At 39.3% G+C, this 16,727-nt stretch overlaps 1 protein-coding gene across 1 annotated transcript in view; it reads left to right on the forward strand.

The window, feature by feature from the left end:
* Positions 1-11,334: 11,334 nt before the first annotated feature.
* SCML2 (Scm polycomb group protein like 2) overlaps positions 11,335-16,727 on the forward strand; it is a 59,153-nt gene continuing 53,760 nt past the window's right edge. Inside the window, exon 1 of the mRNA XM_026714308.2 lies at positions 11,335-11,694. The gene's annotated coding sequence lies outside the window, so the exon portion shown is untranslated. The remainder of the gene's footprint in view (positions 11,695-16,727) is intronic.

Consider the following 16,727-nt stretch of genomic DNA (forward strand, 5'->3'; position numbering starts at 1 on the left):
TGTATGAAGTATAAAAACAAATTTGGCTTTACGCTCTCATGAATTTTACTTCTTCAAAATCCTTTAGTTATATATTTGAAATGATGTGTCTACCATTTCTGTTATTTATAGAGTTATATATATGTAAGGCAGGGGTGGGATGCAAATATTTTTACTACCGGTTCTGTGGATGTGGCTAGGTGGGCATGGTAAGGTCATGTGGTTGGGTGGGCATGGCTTTTTTTTGCACCCCCCCCCACGCTCTGTTGTTTTGTTTTGTTTTTGCCTCCTGGGCCTCAGGGAAGCCTCCTTGGGTGGGGGGGTGTTCTTACTCCCAGGAGGCTTCCCTGAGGCCCAGGAAGGAAAGAAATGGAGTGTGGGGGCCAGCACAGCACCCCCTTGCACTCCATTTTTTGGCCTCCTGGGCCTCAGGAAAGCCTCCTGGTGAGGTGTTGTTGCTTTCAGGAGACTTCCCTGAGGCCTAGGAAGGCAAAAAACAGAGCATGGGGGGGGCATGCCCCTTTTTGGCTCCTGGGCCTCAGGGAAGCCTCCTGGGCGAAGCAGTAAGACAGCAAGGGGGATCCCAGCACAGCTGATCATCGGGAGGAAAACAAATTCCTCAAGGAGTGACTGGGCAGGGGAGAATGCAGTCAGTGATGTCGGGCATGCACGAGATGTCATGCATACGTGATAAGGACTGACTGGTCGGGGAGGGGCGGGCAGAGAGGGCCAGGGCCAGCCAGGGGTACGATTTGCTGGTTCTCCAAACTGCACAGAATTGTAACAACCAGTTCTATAGAACCGGTCCGAACCAGTAGAATCCCACCCCTGATGTAAAGGTAAAGGTAAAGGTTCCCCCGTACATGTGTGCTACTTATTTCTGGCTCTAGGGGCAATGGTCATCTCTTTTTCTAAGCCGAAGAACCAACGCTGTCCAAAAACATCTCCATGGTCATGTAGCCGGCATGACTAAACCCTGAAGGCACATGTTACTTTCCCACCAAAGTGGTCCCTATTTTTCTACTTGCATTTTTACATGCTTTTGAACAGCTAGGTTGGCAGAAGCTGGGTGAAGTAATGGGAGCTCACTCCATTATGCAGCTCTAGGGATTCAAACCTCTGAACTGCCGACCTTCTGATCGACAAACTCAGCATCTTAGCTACTGGGCCACCTTATCCCATTTAAGTAGTGAGTTTCAAAAGTAAGATTTTATGAACAAGCCATTTCTATAAAGATCTATCAGTTTAACCAGTAAAACCCAAAGCAGAGGTGGTATTCAGCAGATTCTGACCAGTTCTGGAAAACAGGTAGCGGAAATTCTGAGTAGTTCAGAGAACCAGTAGCGGAAATTTTCAGTTGTTTGGAATACCACCTCTGACTGGCCCCACCCAATCTCTTCTCTGCCTCTTGAGTCCCAGCTGATCAGCTGGGTCTTCTTTTGTTGCCCTGCATAGGAGAATGGAGCTGGTTATTGGGGTGGGGAGGGAGGATTTTGCAGTAATCTCCTCCCTGGAGTGGGGAGGGAATGGGTGTTTTTCAGTATTCTTCCTCTGCCACGCCCACCAAGCCACATCCACCAAGCCAAGCTACACCCACGAAGCCATGCCCACAGAACCGGTAGTAAAAATATTTGAATCCCACCACTGAAAAAGTCAGAGTTTCATTCTTCTCCACATCAAGCATGAAGTTCAGAAGCAGTCTCCATGTGGAAACAAAAGTACTTATATTCTTTTCTTTAATCAAAGTGATCAGTTTTGCCTTTTCAGCCAACATCATCAACTTCTGCAACTATTTGTCCATAGTAGGAATCAAACCGTGGCTTGATGAGCCTGGTGTGGCTTGGTGGGTGTGGCTTGGTGGGTGTGGCAGGGGAAGGATATTGTAAAATCCCCATCTCTCACCACCCCACTAACCTGCTTTCCAGCTTCCTTCTCCTGTGCAGGGCAACAAAAGAAGACCAGGCTGACTCAGGAGGCAGAGAATAGATGAGGGCGGCGGAGGTCAGAGGTAGTATTCCGAACTACTCAAAATTTCCACTACCGATTGTCCAGAACTGGTCAGAACCTCCTGAATACCACCTCTGCCATGAAGCACTTATAGTATTGTCTTGTGACGGCATGTGGGCCTGGGACTTTGCCTGGTCTCATTTTTAAAATAGCTTCTGATATCTCAAAAGCAGTTATTGGATTGTTCATAAGTTATCTCTGGGTTTAGGTGACTGTTGTCTTAAAAGGTATTCATCTATTTTTACATAATTGATTTCCTGTCTTTTATACAAATTTGAAGAAAAATTATGAAAAGACTTAATAAGTTCATTGTCTGTTCTTACATTATCACCTTCGCAAATTTTGCAAATTGTTGTCTTTTCTCTTTCTTTTCTTAATTTGTATGCCAACCATCTGCCTGGTTTATTTGCAAATTAAAAATGTCTTTGTTTTGCATAGTTCAATTTTGCTTCTATTTCTTGTACAGTTAACATAGATAGTTACTGCCATAACAATTTAATATGATGTAAAATTTTAGGATCCATACATGTTTTTTGCAGCTGAATTTCTTTCTGTCTGATTTCCATCCAATATCCTTTGTGTCTTTTCCTGGGATTTTTTCTTCTCTAAGCAATTATACTGTATAAAATAGCCCCTCATAACCAGCATCCCATACTAGCATCCCATACTGTCATTAAGCTTGTCCCTTTACCCAAATTATTCTCAAAGTATTCCTGCAGTTTATTTTTACCTCTTTTACAATCTTTTCCTTTTGTAAAACAACTTCATTTAATCTCCATCTTTCCTCTTAAAGACAAAAGCACAGGTGGTCAGAGAATGATTTAGGAAGGATATTCATTTTCAGAATTTTATTTGCAAGATTCTTTGATATCAATATCATATCAGTCCTTGAAAAAGATTTATGTCTTTCAGAAAAGAAGATATATTCTCTAGCATCTCCATTTTTATATCTCCATGAATCTATTAGTACTAAATTATCCATCATCTCAAAGAAAGATAATTTACCCTGTGAGGGTTTAACCCCTTTGATGGATATTCTATCCAAAGCTGGTGTAATCACTCCATTCCAATCCCCCAAAATAAGACATTTTCCATATGAGAAAGGCAGTAACTGATCCAATAATAAATGATCAAAAAATTTGCTTCTATCATCATTTGGCCTATATACACCAAAAAGCTGTGATTTGATGTCAATGCTTTATTTTACTGAAATAGAATTGAAAGTCAATGCTTCTTTTTCTTTATTCTTTCCTCACTTCTCTTTCCCCTTCCCCCCACTGCTTTTCTATTTACTTTGTATTTTATAGTTTATAATACTTTATAACTCAATAAAAATGTTAATGGGAAAAAAAGTAAAATAATTTTACAGCTGGCAGCTGATAAAATACATAAAAGTTAGTCACAATAGTTTGCTGAGAAGTATAAGGTTTTATATGTTTTATTAAGAAATAGTTTCTCTTGAGTTACGCAGGTCCCTTTTCTCTTTTTTTGGGTTACAAAATTGTTAATAGAGAAAAAATGTCTACCACAAGAAAAAACACCACAACAAGGAAGGATCATTTACAGAAGTTCAGTAAATAGCAGAAGAAGAGATTAATCAAAACACTTTACAAAAAATGCTTAAGGAATTAGGGAATAGTGTTATTGCATCAGTTAAAGTGGTTGAAGAAAAGTTGACCACTTTAGAAAAAAGATTGGAAGAGAAGTAATTGGAAAATAAGATTGGAGAATTCTGTAGAAAAAATAACTGGAGAACCTAAACAGAATAAAGAAAAAAAAATTCTGGAAACTAAAGCAGCCATAACCAATGAGGAGATGGAAAGGATTTTAGATAATTCAGGTAGTCCTCGCTTACCATTCTTTCAGCAACCATTCCAAACTTTGTGAAGGCTTTTCAAAGCATCACAAGAATGGCATGTGCTGTTTGGAGAATGGCGTCAGGAAGAAGGTCTGGTGTAGCTAGCAGATGCCTTGCATAGTTAGGTCAGCTGCACCTCATCAGTAGTAGTAGAAACACAGCGAAGGTCAGCTGGTAATGACAGAGCCACACAGCATAGGATGGTGGTGTAGCTAGGACTCTGCACAGCGATGCTGGGGTGGCTACACTATTACATTCACAATGATGGAAGAACAATGGTATCTCCACAGTGGAGGAAACTTCCAGGAGTTATAGTGTACAAATAGTCTTTGACTTAAAACAGGTCATTTGAGGTTACAACAGCACTGAAAATGATAATGTGACCATTTTTATGACTGCTGTAGCATCCCCATGTCATGTGATAAAAATTCGGATACTTGGCAACTGGTTAATATTTAGTGTCCTGAGGTCATATGATGATTTTTTTTTGTGACATTTGACAAGCAAAGTCAATGGGTAAGCCATTCACTTAACAGCTGTGTTACTAACTTAACTCTGGTGATTCACTTAACAACTATGGAAAGAAAGGTCATAAAATGGGGCAAATTCACTTAATAACTGTCTTAGCAACAGAAATTTTTGGCTCACTTGTGGTTATAAGTTGAGGACTACTTGTACTGAAGATGATTCTGACAAAATGGAGCTGCCAACTGTGACAAAGACCAAGGAACTAATGAACCTTGGTAGTGCCATGGTTAAAGTGCAGTATTGCATGCCAATTCTGCCTACAGATTGGAAGTCAATCCCATCAGGGCTCAAGATTGATTCAGCCTTCCATCCTTCTGAAGTCAATAAAACGAGGACCCAGATTGTTGGGAACAATATGCTGACATTGTAAACTGCTCAGAGAGTGCTGTAAAGCACAGTGGAGTAATAAGTGCTGTTGCGATTGCCAATGACTAGACTGATTCCTTGGAACATCTCTTGATAAGGAGAAGATGGGAGATCACCCACATGTGGTCCAGGCAGCTGTTCCTCATGAGACTGCGACAGTAGTTTTCTGTGAGTTTGAGAACCAGGAGAAGACAGGATTAGCATCTTCCTCATAACCATAGCAGATACTTTTAAAAGACACTAGGTTTGCAAATATCACTTTCTAATCACTTTATAAGTTGATCATTAACTACTTCTAAACCATTAAAGACCTTCAGACCAACCAATCTGAAAATACTGGGTGAGTCTGCCTTCAATTCTAAATGAAAGTGTTAATCATGAACTTAAGAATTTAAAGTATCTAAAAATAAACAGCAAAATACTAAATAAAATTTTAATCTTAGAAAGCTATAAATGGACTAAGGGAATTGGAATATTGAAATTTTTACAGTAATTTTGTTTTTTAAAAAACAATTTTATTTCAATTTTATTTCTTTTCCCCTTTATCTTCCCCCTCTTTTTCTCACTTCAATTTTTGTCCTCCTTCCCTCTTTAATACTTCCTCCTGTAATCCTCCCTTCTGCTCTTTCTTTATATTTTGTTTATTTCTCAGACTGTTCCTTTTTCTGATTAATTCCTCCAATTTCCAGTTTTTAAGTCCCGTTCCCCCCTTTTTAAGTTTCAAACCTCGTTGTCCTGATTTTTTTTTATTAAAGATGGCCTCTCCTTTATTCATCTTCTTCCTCTGAAGCTTTTTGCTGATCCTCATAGTCCAAGACCGCCATTTCCAGAGATTGCAGAACAAAGCCAAACGATTCTCCTTTCACTTGCAATTGTTCCTTCATATTTTTAGTACCATTTTCAGTTCCAAATAAAGGTCTGCCATCTTTCAACACTTCCCAGTACTTTTAGACAACCAAATTCTATAGGATTGCTTCCCAAAATTAATTTCAATTATATCCACTAGTAATCCAATGTCCAAAATTTCCAAGATCCTCAAACAATTCCAGAACAGTTTCTTCTTACTTCTTTCTTTGTTGCAAAGTTCCAAACTCCACTTTCACTGTCTAGGGGCTCTATTTGATTGTAGCAACATTTCATTTACTTTGTTATTCTTTAAAAGTCTTTTAAAAGTTTACATTAATTTTTTTCAGCATCAGGTGGCACTCTTTAGTATGTCCAAGTTTCACCCCCTTTTTTCAAAAATTTTTCCCCTCTTCTGTGCCACAGCTTAAAAATCTTTTCCTAAGAGTTCCTAAGTATTTTAGCTCCAGGGTATCTTGTATTCAGATGTTAATCCTGCTTAGACCCTTTCTTCTCTCTGCTCCTGCACAATCTTGTCTGGTGAGACCTTCCTCTTTGGGATGGCCATTTTGGCCATCGCTGCATCTGCCTTCGGAGAGGAGTTTTATGCCTAGCCAAGGAATGTGGCTCCCCTCAACTCAGCTGGCATTCTCCCCTTTCTTCGCCACCTCTATGGGGTAGCTTCGGCCCCAAATCAGGTAAATAGGGCCCCTCCAGCGATGAGCACAAACTGAAACTGCAGATGGTCGCAGATTCGGTCCATCACTGAGGGAGCCTAACCAGAAGTCCTACAATAATTTTGAATTAATTTCAAAAAGTGAACAGCTTCTCATCAGGAACAGATTCTATTTTCGGTTTTGCTGAACAAAAGAAAGTAATTTAATGATTTTTTTAAAAACTACACTGGGGAGACAAAGATTTTAGGTAGAGAATAGAATAGAATAGAATTCTTTTATTGGCCAAGTGTGATTGGACGTACAAGGAATTTGTCTTGATGCAAATGCTCTCAGTGTACATAAAAGAAAAGATACATTCGTCAATAGTCAAGAATCATAAGGTACAGCACTTAGTCATAGGGTACAATAAGCAATCAAATCATACTAGGAAACAATCAATATAAATTGTAAGGATACAAGCAACAAAGTTACAGTCATACAGTCACAAGTGGGAGGCGATGGGTTATAAGGAGTAATGAGAAGATTATAGTAATAGTAGTGCAGACTTTATAAATAGTTGGACAGTGTTGAAGAAATTATTTGTTTAGCAGAGTGGTGGCGTTTGGGAAAAAAACTGTCCTTGTGTCTAGTTGTTCTAGTGTGCAGTGCTCTATAGCATTGTTTTGAGGGAAGGAGTTGAAACAGTTTATGTCCAGGATGTGAGGGGTCTGTAAATATTTTCACAGCCCTCTTTTTGACTCGTGCAGTATACAGGTCCTCAACTGAAGACAGGTTGGTAGTAACTGTTTTTCTGCAGTCCTAATTACTCTCTGGAGTCTGTGTCTGTCTTGTTGGGTTGCAGAACCAAACCAGATAGTTATAGAGGTGCAGGTGACAGACTCAATAATTCCTCTGTGAAACTGTATCAGCAGCTCCTTGGGCAGTTTGAGTTTTCTGAGTTGGCACAGAAAGAACATTCTTTGTTGTGCTTTTTTGATTACGTTTTTGATGTCAGGTGTCCATTTTAGGTCTTGTGATATGATAAAACCTAGAAATCTGAAGGTCTCTACTGTTGATACTGTGCTGTCTAGTATTGTAAGAGGTGGTAGTATGGGAGGGTTTCTCTTTAAATCTACCACCATTTCTTTGGTTTTGAGCATGTTCAGTTCCAGATTGTTCTGGTTACACCACAAGGCAAGTTGTACAACCTCCCATTTGTATGCAGATTTGTCGTTGTCTTGAATGAGACCAATCACTGTGGTATCATCTGCAAACTTCAGTATTTTAACAGTAGATTGTTTGAAATGCAGTCATTGGTATATAGGGAGAAGTGGAGATAACACACAGCCTTGGGGGCCCCTGTACTAATTGTACAGGTATCAGATGTGATTCTGCCTAGCTTCACCTGCTGCTTCCTGTCTGTTAAGAAGCTTATGATCCACTTACAAGTGTGTTCAGGTACCGCTAGTTGGTTTAGTTTAGTTAGAAGAATGTCTGGAATGATGGTATTGAATGCTGAACTGAAGTCTACAAAGAGAACCCTTGCGTAGGTATTTGGAGATTCAAGGTGTTGTAGGATGTAGTGCAGAGCAATATTAACATATTAATCTATCATCTGTCAATAGATTTGCTTGGTATGCAAACTGCATGGGGTCTAACAGGGGATCCGTGATGGTTTTCAGGTGGGACAGCACTAGCCTTTCAAAGGTTTTCATAATGACAGATGTTAGAGCAACTGGTCTGTAGTCATTCAGTTCCTTGATGGAGGGCTTCTTTGGCACTGGGATGATAGTAGAGGAAAGATTTACAGTCTTGCTAAATGTTTCAAATTGTTCTAACAGAAAATATTGAGATTTTTGAAGAATCAAATCAGAAAATTGTAGCCACAATATAAAAAATGTCAATAATGACGTTTGACTAGAATAGAGCTGGAAAGGACTTGGAAGCCTTCTAGTCCGACCTCCCTATACCATTCCAGACAAGTGGTTGTCCAATCTCTTCTTTAAAATCTCCAGTGATTTCTGCTTCCTGGGACAGGCTACGTACAAAAGAAATCATTGAAAAAATGTCAGTTAAAATAAATTTTAGCTGACAACATAGAAGGGAAACCCTTTGGTATAGTAGACCTCAAATCTGGTGAAAATGCTAGTGAATGCCATTGTTCTGGAAGGCTCAGAACTGTGATATTCACTAGCATTTTTCCCTCTGGAGGGATGAAAACGATGGTGTTCACTAAAGGCTTTGTTCTGAAAGACTCAGAATTAGCTAGAGTTTTCACCAGATTTGAGGTCTGTTCCTCCAGGTTGCAGGAGGATTCCCCCTTATGCACAGAGGGGAGGGGAAATTCCCTTGTTGTGCTGGGGAAACACCTCAAACCCAATGTGTCCTCTGCTTGCAACCTTACCTGCCAGTTTCCTCAGTGACATTCGGGGAAAACTGGCAGAGAAGATTGAAAATGGAGATCACATGATTGCAAGGCACTTGACAACAAGTCATAATTTTTATATCATTACAACAACTACATTTAACATTTTGTATATTCCCCGAACTTCCTTAATTAATTCCATATTAATTCTTTTAATATAGTATCTATATACTACTAAAATTCACTTGGATGAAACATTGCATCATAGGGCAAAACTTTGTCAAGAAAGGTACCTCAAAATGAGCTAATTTATAGAATGCCAGATCCATTACTGTAGAGTTGTAATTGCAGGAATGTTCCAATCTCGGATGGCAAACCTCAGATAAAGAATGTTTCCAAGCAAATACAACTCAGGCAAACAAAGTCACTATTCTATGGATAAAGGAGGATTAGAGAGGGGAAGTAGACATATGTTAGACTTTAACTAGAGATAATTAATTGTATGGATTACTGTACTAAACAGTAACGAAAGTTAAGCAGTAACGAAAGTAACGGAAAAGGAATGAAGGAAGGGGGAGTAAAGGAGAGAAATTGGGGGAGGAAAAGTGAAGGATGAATGGATGGAAGGAAGAGATGGAGGGGAGGGAAGCAGGAAGGGAGAGAAGGAAGCAAGGAATGGAGGAAGGAATGGAAGGAAGGGAGGAAGAAAGGGGAGGGAAGAAAGGAAGAGGGAGAGAAAGAGGGAAGGCAGGAAAGAAGAAAGAAGGTACAGGAGAAGGGAAGAGAAAGGGAGGGAAAGAGGGAAGAAAAAAGGGAGAGAGGAAGTGGGAAGGAAGGTTCTAATGCTTGTTGCCAGATTCCCACAAGGAAACTTAATGTAAAAGTCAACAGGAAGTTCAAAGTCGCTCCCACTCCCAATGATTGTGAACACGTATTTTTCTTTTTAGGTAAGGAAATCTCGCTGAAATGATGAGCCTACAGGTCATGGATTACGTTATACATTTGAAAATGTATAAAATGTTTCTCAGGATTGTGAATCCCACAGATTAATAATTCCCTCTATGAGGAAGATAGGCAAGCAAAAAATAAAATTTGATTGGAATTCTTTGATTTTTACTCACCCTATAAAGGCAATGTATAAAATAACCTTATTTGATGTCTGTTCCAATCTCAATATAGGATATCTTATGAAAGATTCTTAAATGCTACATTTACTTTTAATTTCTCAAGCCATAAGCAACCCACCCAAATGTGAACTCAAGACCTTCCAGCTCCAGTAGGCTTTTATTTTTTAGAGTTATCCAATCTTTTATCCAAAACAAAAATATGCCTCAAAATATAATTTCAGCTCAGGTAAAGCTAACTCTCCTCTCTCTAGTATCCTAAATCAACTTGTTTTTTTTGTTTGCTACACAAAGTTAGAAATATCCTTTTGACATTGTTTAAAACAGGGGTCGCCAACCTTGTGGACCTCAGGGACCACCAAACTCATAATTTTAAATCCCAGGGACCATTAACTGGTTCTGTGGGCATGGTTAACTTGTGAGTGTGGCTTGGTGATCATGTGACTGGCTGGACATGGCTTATATGTAAATATTATAAATATTTATATAAATATTGAATTTTTTATAAAAAAATAGCAACTTTTACCCAAAATCAGGCAAAGCAGGCAGGCAGAATTGAGTTGCTCACAGAATCACAGATTCATTCAGAGATCTATCTATCTGCCATTGGCTAGCTCAGTCTGTCATATAAAATTTGCTTGCAAGCAAACTCACAAAATTAACTCACAACACACCATGCATGTAAATATAGATTTTTTTTATAAAAAAAAGAGCAACTTTTACCCAAAATCAGGCAAAGCAGGCAGGCAGATTGAGTTGCTCACAGAATCATTCAGTGATCTATCTGCCATTGGCTAGCTCAGTCTCTCAAATTTGCTTGCCATGAGTCTGCTCTGAATAACAGAACCTTTGGTCCTAAGGGAGGTTCGGCGGTGCTTAAAAGCAGTGCCGAAGATCTAAAGACTAGCCAGAAATCAAGAAATCCAAGTATTTCCTGCTTCCTAGCTAATCTAAATCTCCTGACACAGCAGAACAGATGATGGTTGGAAAAAGGAAAAATAGCAATTTAGCAGGCAAGTTTGCCAGGTGAGGAGTGAGTGGGCAGGGAGGGGTCCCATGGGCCATGTGGGCTGCGCAGCCTTGTGTTTCTGCATAGCCTGGATTAATTGCTTTGGGATGGTGCTCTGGGAGTGAGATTTCTCTGCGGCCCACCAGAATTTTCTTGCAGCCCACCGGTTGGAGACCACTGTAAGAAAGTAAGAAAATTTCTTACTTTTCTGTATCTTTATTTTTTATCTCATTGCAGATGTCTGTTCTAAACGTTCTGTGATATTCTTTGTTGAACCTCTTCCTGAGAGCTTTGTCTTTCTTGGCTTTGGTTTCTCTTCCTGGCAATTTCCATTTTATTCTGACACCAAGTTTGCTTTCTCCTGTTTCTGGATCTTTGACAATCTCTCTTTTCACATGCTTAACAGCTTATCTATTGCAGACAGGTTAGAAATGCAATTCGCACATTGTTTCATTTTTGAACCGTTCGTTTTGCTACCTTACAAAACACAATAGTACCCAATATTATCTATTAATTCAAGGTCAATTCTACTCAAAGAAAGCCTATATTCATATCGTTTCGGGACAACTACAGTGGGGTATCGGCGGCTGCCACTTGAAACACGCTGCAGCGGTACAAACAGCAAGTGCACGACGAGCGCGGTGTGGCGTGCGCGAGGACAGCCCCCAACTCGCTCTCGCGAGCCACTGAACATAGCGGCAACTGTGGGAGCAGCGGCTGAATTGTCACCAGTCCCCTCCGCCCCCTCGTCAGGGGGCCGCGAAGACAAGACACGAAGGCGGAGGAAGCCCCCAGGGCCGCTGCCGGGCATGCGCGACGCCCCAGGAACATGGCGGAGGAGGCGGCATCAGCAGCGGCGGCGGCGGCGGCGTGAATCTTGTGGCGACGGCAGCGGCACCGCGCAGCTGACAGAAGGGCGAGCCGAGCCCCCGGCTTGCTACGAGACCGGGGCTCGTTCGGTGAGTGCCTCCGGTTCCGGAGTTCCGAGCGTTTTTGCCTTCCACGGGGGAAAAGCAGGAGGGCTGGAGCCGCCTCCCCCCTTGGCCGCCGCTTTCTCCTCTTCTCCACTGTGGGATCTCCCGGGTCCCGCGTTCTAAAACGCGAGCTGAGAAGGGGAAAACGCTGGTGTCAGAGCAGCGGTCACCCGCCACCTCTCGCCGAGTACTTGGTGTCTGCGAGGTCGGGGTGACTGGTTCCGGATACGCGTCTTCCACCTCCCCCAACCAGTCTTCCAGGCGGCGGCTGTCTCTTCTCCTTCAGGTTTTCCCGAGCTGCCTCTTTCTTCTCGGCCCATTTGCACCCTCCCTTTGGGTCTTGGGGCAGTTTGGGGCGCGCGCTGCCTCCCCTCCCTCGGCTGTCTCCTTTAACGGGTCGGAGGGGATTTATAATCCCGCTCTCCCTTCCTCAGATAAACCCTTCAGTTCCCCCTTTCTGATGATCAAAAGGTAGAAAGGGGAGGAGGAGAGAGGAAACATTGCAATCCTCTTCGAAGAGGGGCAGGAGGAGGTGGGAAACCTTGCAAGAGGGGAACTCACCCCTGCGTTTAGCCAGGGGGCATGGCAGGTCTCAGTCCCTCCCGCTTTAGTTCTCTCTCTCTCTCTCTCTCTCTGGAAAGCCCTTCTACCGGTAGGTGGAGGCCGGCCGGCCCGCCGGAGAGCCGGTTTCTGGACAGGCAGAGTTCTGCGCTTTGAATGCTGCGCGGTTTTATTTGAAAGGGGAGGAGAGACGAGCGACTGACACCTCCTGACCAGAGCTGAGCCAGCACAAACTGTCGCATTTAGCCCTAGCTAAAGTTGGTAACGATGCTGGCTTTTCTGTTGGGCATGCTGCTTTAACAGAAGTTACTGCACTTTGGTAGGACGGGGATAACCGTGGGCACTGAAGAAGAGGAGGGGGCACAGCCGAATTTCACACACCCCACCAAGCTTTTCGGGCTAAAAGCTCCAGGACTAAAGCTGTTCGCGGCAGTTCTGCGCTATTTTGCCCCCAGCCCGCGCATTTTGAATTGGCTCTTATTTTCTGGTTTGCTTGGATGTGCTTTGACACTGGCTTAGACGTGGACACACCTCTTCGAGATGTGGCTTTCTTCTGGCTCTCCTCCCTTTCCTCCTCTTTGGCATGAAGTACAGTATTGTATGTAAGTGACGCCTAAAAACCCACTTGTCCGTGGACCGGCTGTAGCTGCGCAGTTACTTAAACTTGGTTGGCCGGGCAAATAGGCACGCAAAGAATAGTTGCGGTTTCTTTGCTTCTGATAACCGATGAGTTGGGTGCGGTGTTTACTTCTTCTCGTCTTGTAAATGAAGGCCAGTCTTTCTCCGAAGTCAGTAAGGCTTGGCCTAAAGAGCCTTGAGGACGAGTGGAAGGTATATTAACAGAGAAACACGATGCTCCTCTAGTGCAAATTTGAGCTTAGAAATACTCTTCCCTGCAGAAACAAGAAGTTTCAGGAAATTTATTACTTTGGGTTTGTGTGTATGTTGGCTATAACACGCTTCTGATCGCATTCATTTCTTCAGAGAAACAGTTTCAACCTGTGACTATTTTCTTTATCGATTTTGACCAAGGGTGCAATCTGGTGTCCTAGAAGCACACTCAGTGCAATTTAGGACAGCTTACTTTGATTAAGCATGCAAAACATTGCACTGTGTGGTTTTAACACTGAAGATACCTACAGAAGAGCAAGCCCCATTTGGCACAGGGAGAAATATTTGTCAGTAATACATAAAATTACTTTTTGTGTCTGCAGATTATGGTAGCTAGTCTCCACAAAAATGTTTTTATTTTCTTTGCATAAAATCTTTAGAATGTTTCTGAGTATGTATGATTGTATGGACAATCATTTTAAATAAAACAAATTAATATTAAAAGAACAAAGGTGTTTTTAAATGTAAAGGTTCAGTAACTGAACATGTTTCAACGAAATTGTAATTTACATGGAAATCCATGTTATTTTGCCAGTAGGTACACAGTGGTTGAGTTAGATCAGTTGATCCTTATAATTTCTCTTGAGCTGCTAAAAAGAGTTTAGGGAAAACTATCAAAGTGTAATTTAAAGTATTGATGCAATTTTTCTAAATCTTAATCTTATAAATAAGAACATGGTCTCTCCAAGTTTGGGTCCTAAACATCTTTAATTTGTGTAAAGTTTGAATAACTTTTGAGGCTTATACCCAAGTATGCATTAAAAATTGTATTAAAGTAAAAGCAATATGTTTGGGATAAAGGCATAAAAATAGCTTTTTAAACAGTTTTTTAAAGGATGGGGAATAATATGGCTATGGAACTTAAAGGCTAATTCACTGTTGATATTTCCATTTCCCCTCCAGCCCCATAATGGTTGAATAACATACTAGTAATTAATTCTGCTATTGCAGAAATTTCTGTGTTAAAGTGTTTTTCTTGTCCAGTTTGCTGCTGTAATGTAATGTGGTTAGAAGAAAGCAAATCAATGCAAAGTTGTTCTATAGTTTAGCTATATTGAAAAATGAATAGAAATCACAAATGATGAAAAGATACCTGATTTTTGTGGATTTGCAAGTGTGACTTGCTAAGCTAAATCCATTCCATTTTCTTATATACATTTGCATACAGAACACAGGGGAAGATAAGTTATATGGAGTTAATTGCTGTATTTCCCCCCTTGCTTAGCTATTTGCAGGTAGTGCAAAAGAGAATTTTCATTCAGACACAAAGTTTGAAAGTATATTTTAAAAAATCTCAGTACTTAACATAGTGATCAAACTATGATGGAACAAAGCGTGTTTATGTCATTTGGATAATGACTGTTACTATTAAAATGTCTGCAATTGGAGTGCAAGCATTTTAAATATTCAGGGGTGAATTAGTGCTAAATTTATTCCATTCTTGTAAGAGTTATTAGTGTTATTCAGGGTACTCATCTGCTTAGGTACATCAGTTCTACAGTATCTGCTTCTAATAAAGTAAACCTGACTTTATTTTAGGTGTGAACAACTTTTTAAAGAATAAACAAAGACGAGGAATTGTATTACAAGATGAAACAACATCCTAAAGATTTAGGATATACAAATTATAATTTGGCCTCCAATAACGGATACATTAATTTTTTTAGTCTATTGTAGCTTGTCTTTAAAATTGTTTTCTTGTAACACATCTAGGAATGTTTAGATCTATATTCATATTTTTCTCCAATAAAAATATTTTATACAGTTTATAAATATTTCTTTGCTTATATAAAATGCATGTAAGAGAAAATTAGTTTCAAAGGACTGCAGCTTTAATTCTAACTAAATTTATATGATTGGATTGATGGTGCTCTTTATATGGAAAATTGTTGTTTAGAAAGTTAAAAGTATATTTATGATATGAAGCACTATCATGAAAGTGGTTAAAAGAAAGATCTAGAGCTTTTTGAAAGCAACAGATGTAAATGTATATTGGGTTTGTCCTTCAGAAAAATAATCATAATCTGAGAGCAATATAAAAACTCCTATCTTAATTCTAGTTTAAACAGTATATAATGATTCAAACTATTTCCTTTTAGTAGCATATGGGAGGAGGTGACAACTGTGCTTGATCCCTGCAATTAAGGGCTTTCTTCCTAGAGTATTTTATTAGTAAAGCAATTTCTTTTTAATGAACTGGAATTGCAACAATTTTGAGATTTTAATTTGATTTAATTTGCTAAGGACAGCAAACTCCAAAAAGACTCTTAAAGTACAGATATAAAATTCTAGTCAGTGTAAATGTATTTACAAAATTATCTTCCTCTAAAGTAACTTTTTGGGAGGGCATAGGTAATAAAGTGATTTCCTCGCTACAAATCAGTGAGTACCATGGCAAAAAAGCAAATTGAGCAGTATGATTTGTTCAAATTCTGTGCATTGTACCATTTGCAAAGTAGTTTAGTTATACTGAATAAATGTTACTAATTTTCTTGGTCTGAAGAATGCTCCTTCTAATCATGTTCTTTAAGATCACTGTAATTTAGAATACTAAATTATATGAATGGAAAAAGATTATGGGTACACATATTTTCAACAAAAAAATTATATACAAATAAAATGGTAGTAATGTCATTAATTTTTTTAATTACAAACATCATTTTTCTTGAGATGAATTTTTCTGTAAACTACTGCAATTAAATTTATAGTCAACTGTATAAATAATGAACTTCACATTCCAGCATGAAAGATAACATTTGATAATTAAAATAGTAATCCGGCACATTTTAAAAATGATACCGAAGGCCTATTTTTCTGTCATTAAAATTGCCCATGTACTGATATATATGTTAATAGGCTAAATTGAAATATTACAAATATAAAAATAATAATTTAGCTAGTGTTTTCCTTTTTATTTCTCAGTCACAACAAGTTTTAAATCATTTATCAATCTGAAATAAGACAAAATAAATCCTACCTTATAAAACTATGAAACTGACTCAATTACTTAACTCATATAAAGGCACATCGCTTTTTAAAATATAGCAGTGGTCAAATTTCCTCTTTGTTAATTTTGCAATCTTGAATTTAGAATTAGAACAGTTCATACAGTTATTCTATGTTATTTTATATAATTAGAGATGGATTCATTTGATTAAAATTGTATTCAGATTGACATTTTATGATCTCTTCTGGCAATTAAGAGTAAAAATACCCTTGGCAATACATGGCCGCAGTATGTGACATTGTGGCAATTTGTAAACAAAGCCCAAGAGATGTATTTAATAATGTATTAGGTTTTTAATGAATAAATGAGAAGGGGGAGGAAATAGCAACATGAATAATTAATGCTATGTTGTAGATACACTGACATTTAATTATGATTTATAGTAACAAGGAGTTGACTGCTTTTTCTATGTTGAATCTGAGATGGAAAATTCTCTTTGGAAGAGAAATTAATCCCCATCATTGGAAAATTTGTATCTTCAATATATGATGAGACAGGTATATTTTTGGCCATTGTACTTTATTTTAGGAAGTTGCTACATGAATGATTTCCTAATCTT

The sequence above is a fragment of the Pseudonaja textilis genome, chromosome 8 (assembly GCF_049901715.1).
Source record: "Pseudonaja textilis isolate UNSWEBS1 chromosome 8, rPseTex1.2, whole genome shotgun sequence".
In the NCBI taxonomy this organism is placed as follows: domain Eukaryota; kingdom Metazoa; phylum Chordata; class Lepidosauria; order Squamata; family Elapidae; genus Pseudonaja; species Pseudonaja textilis.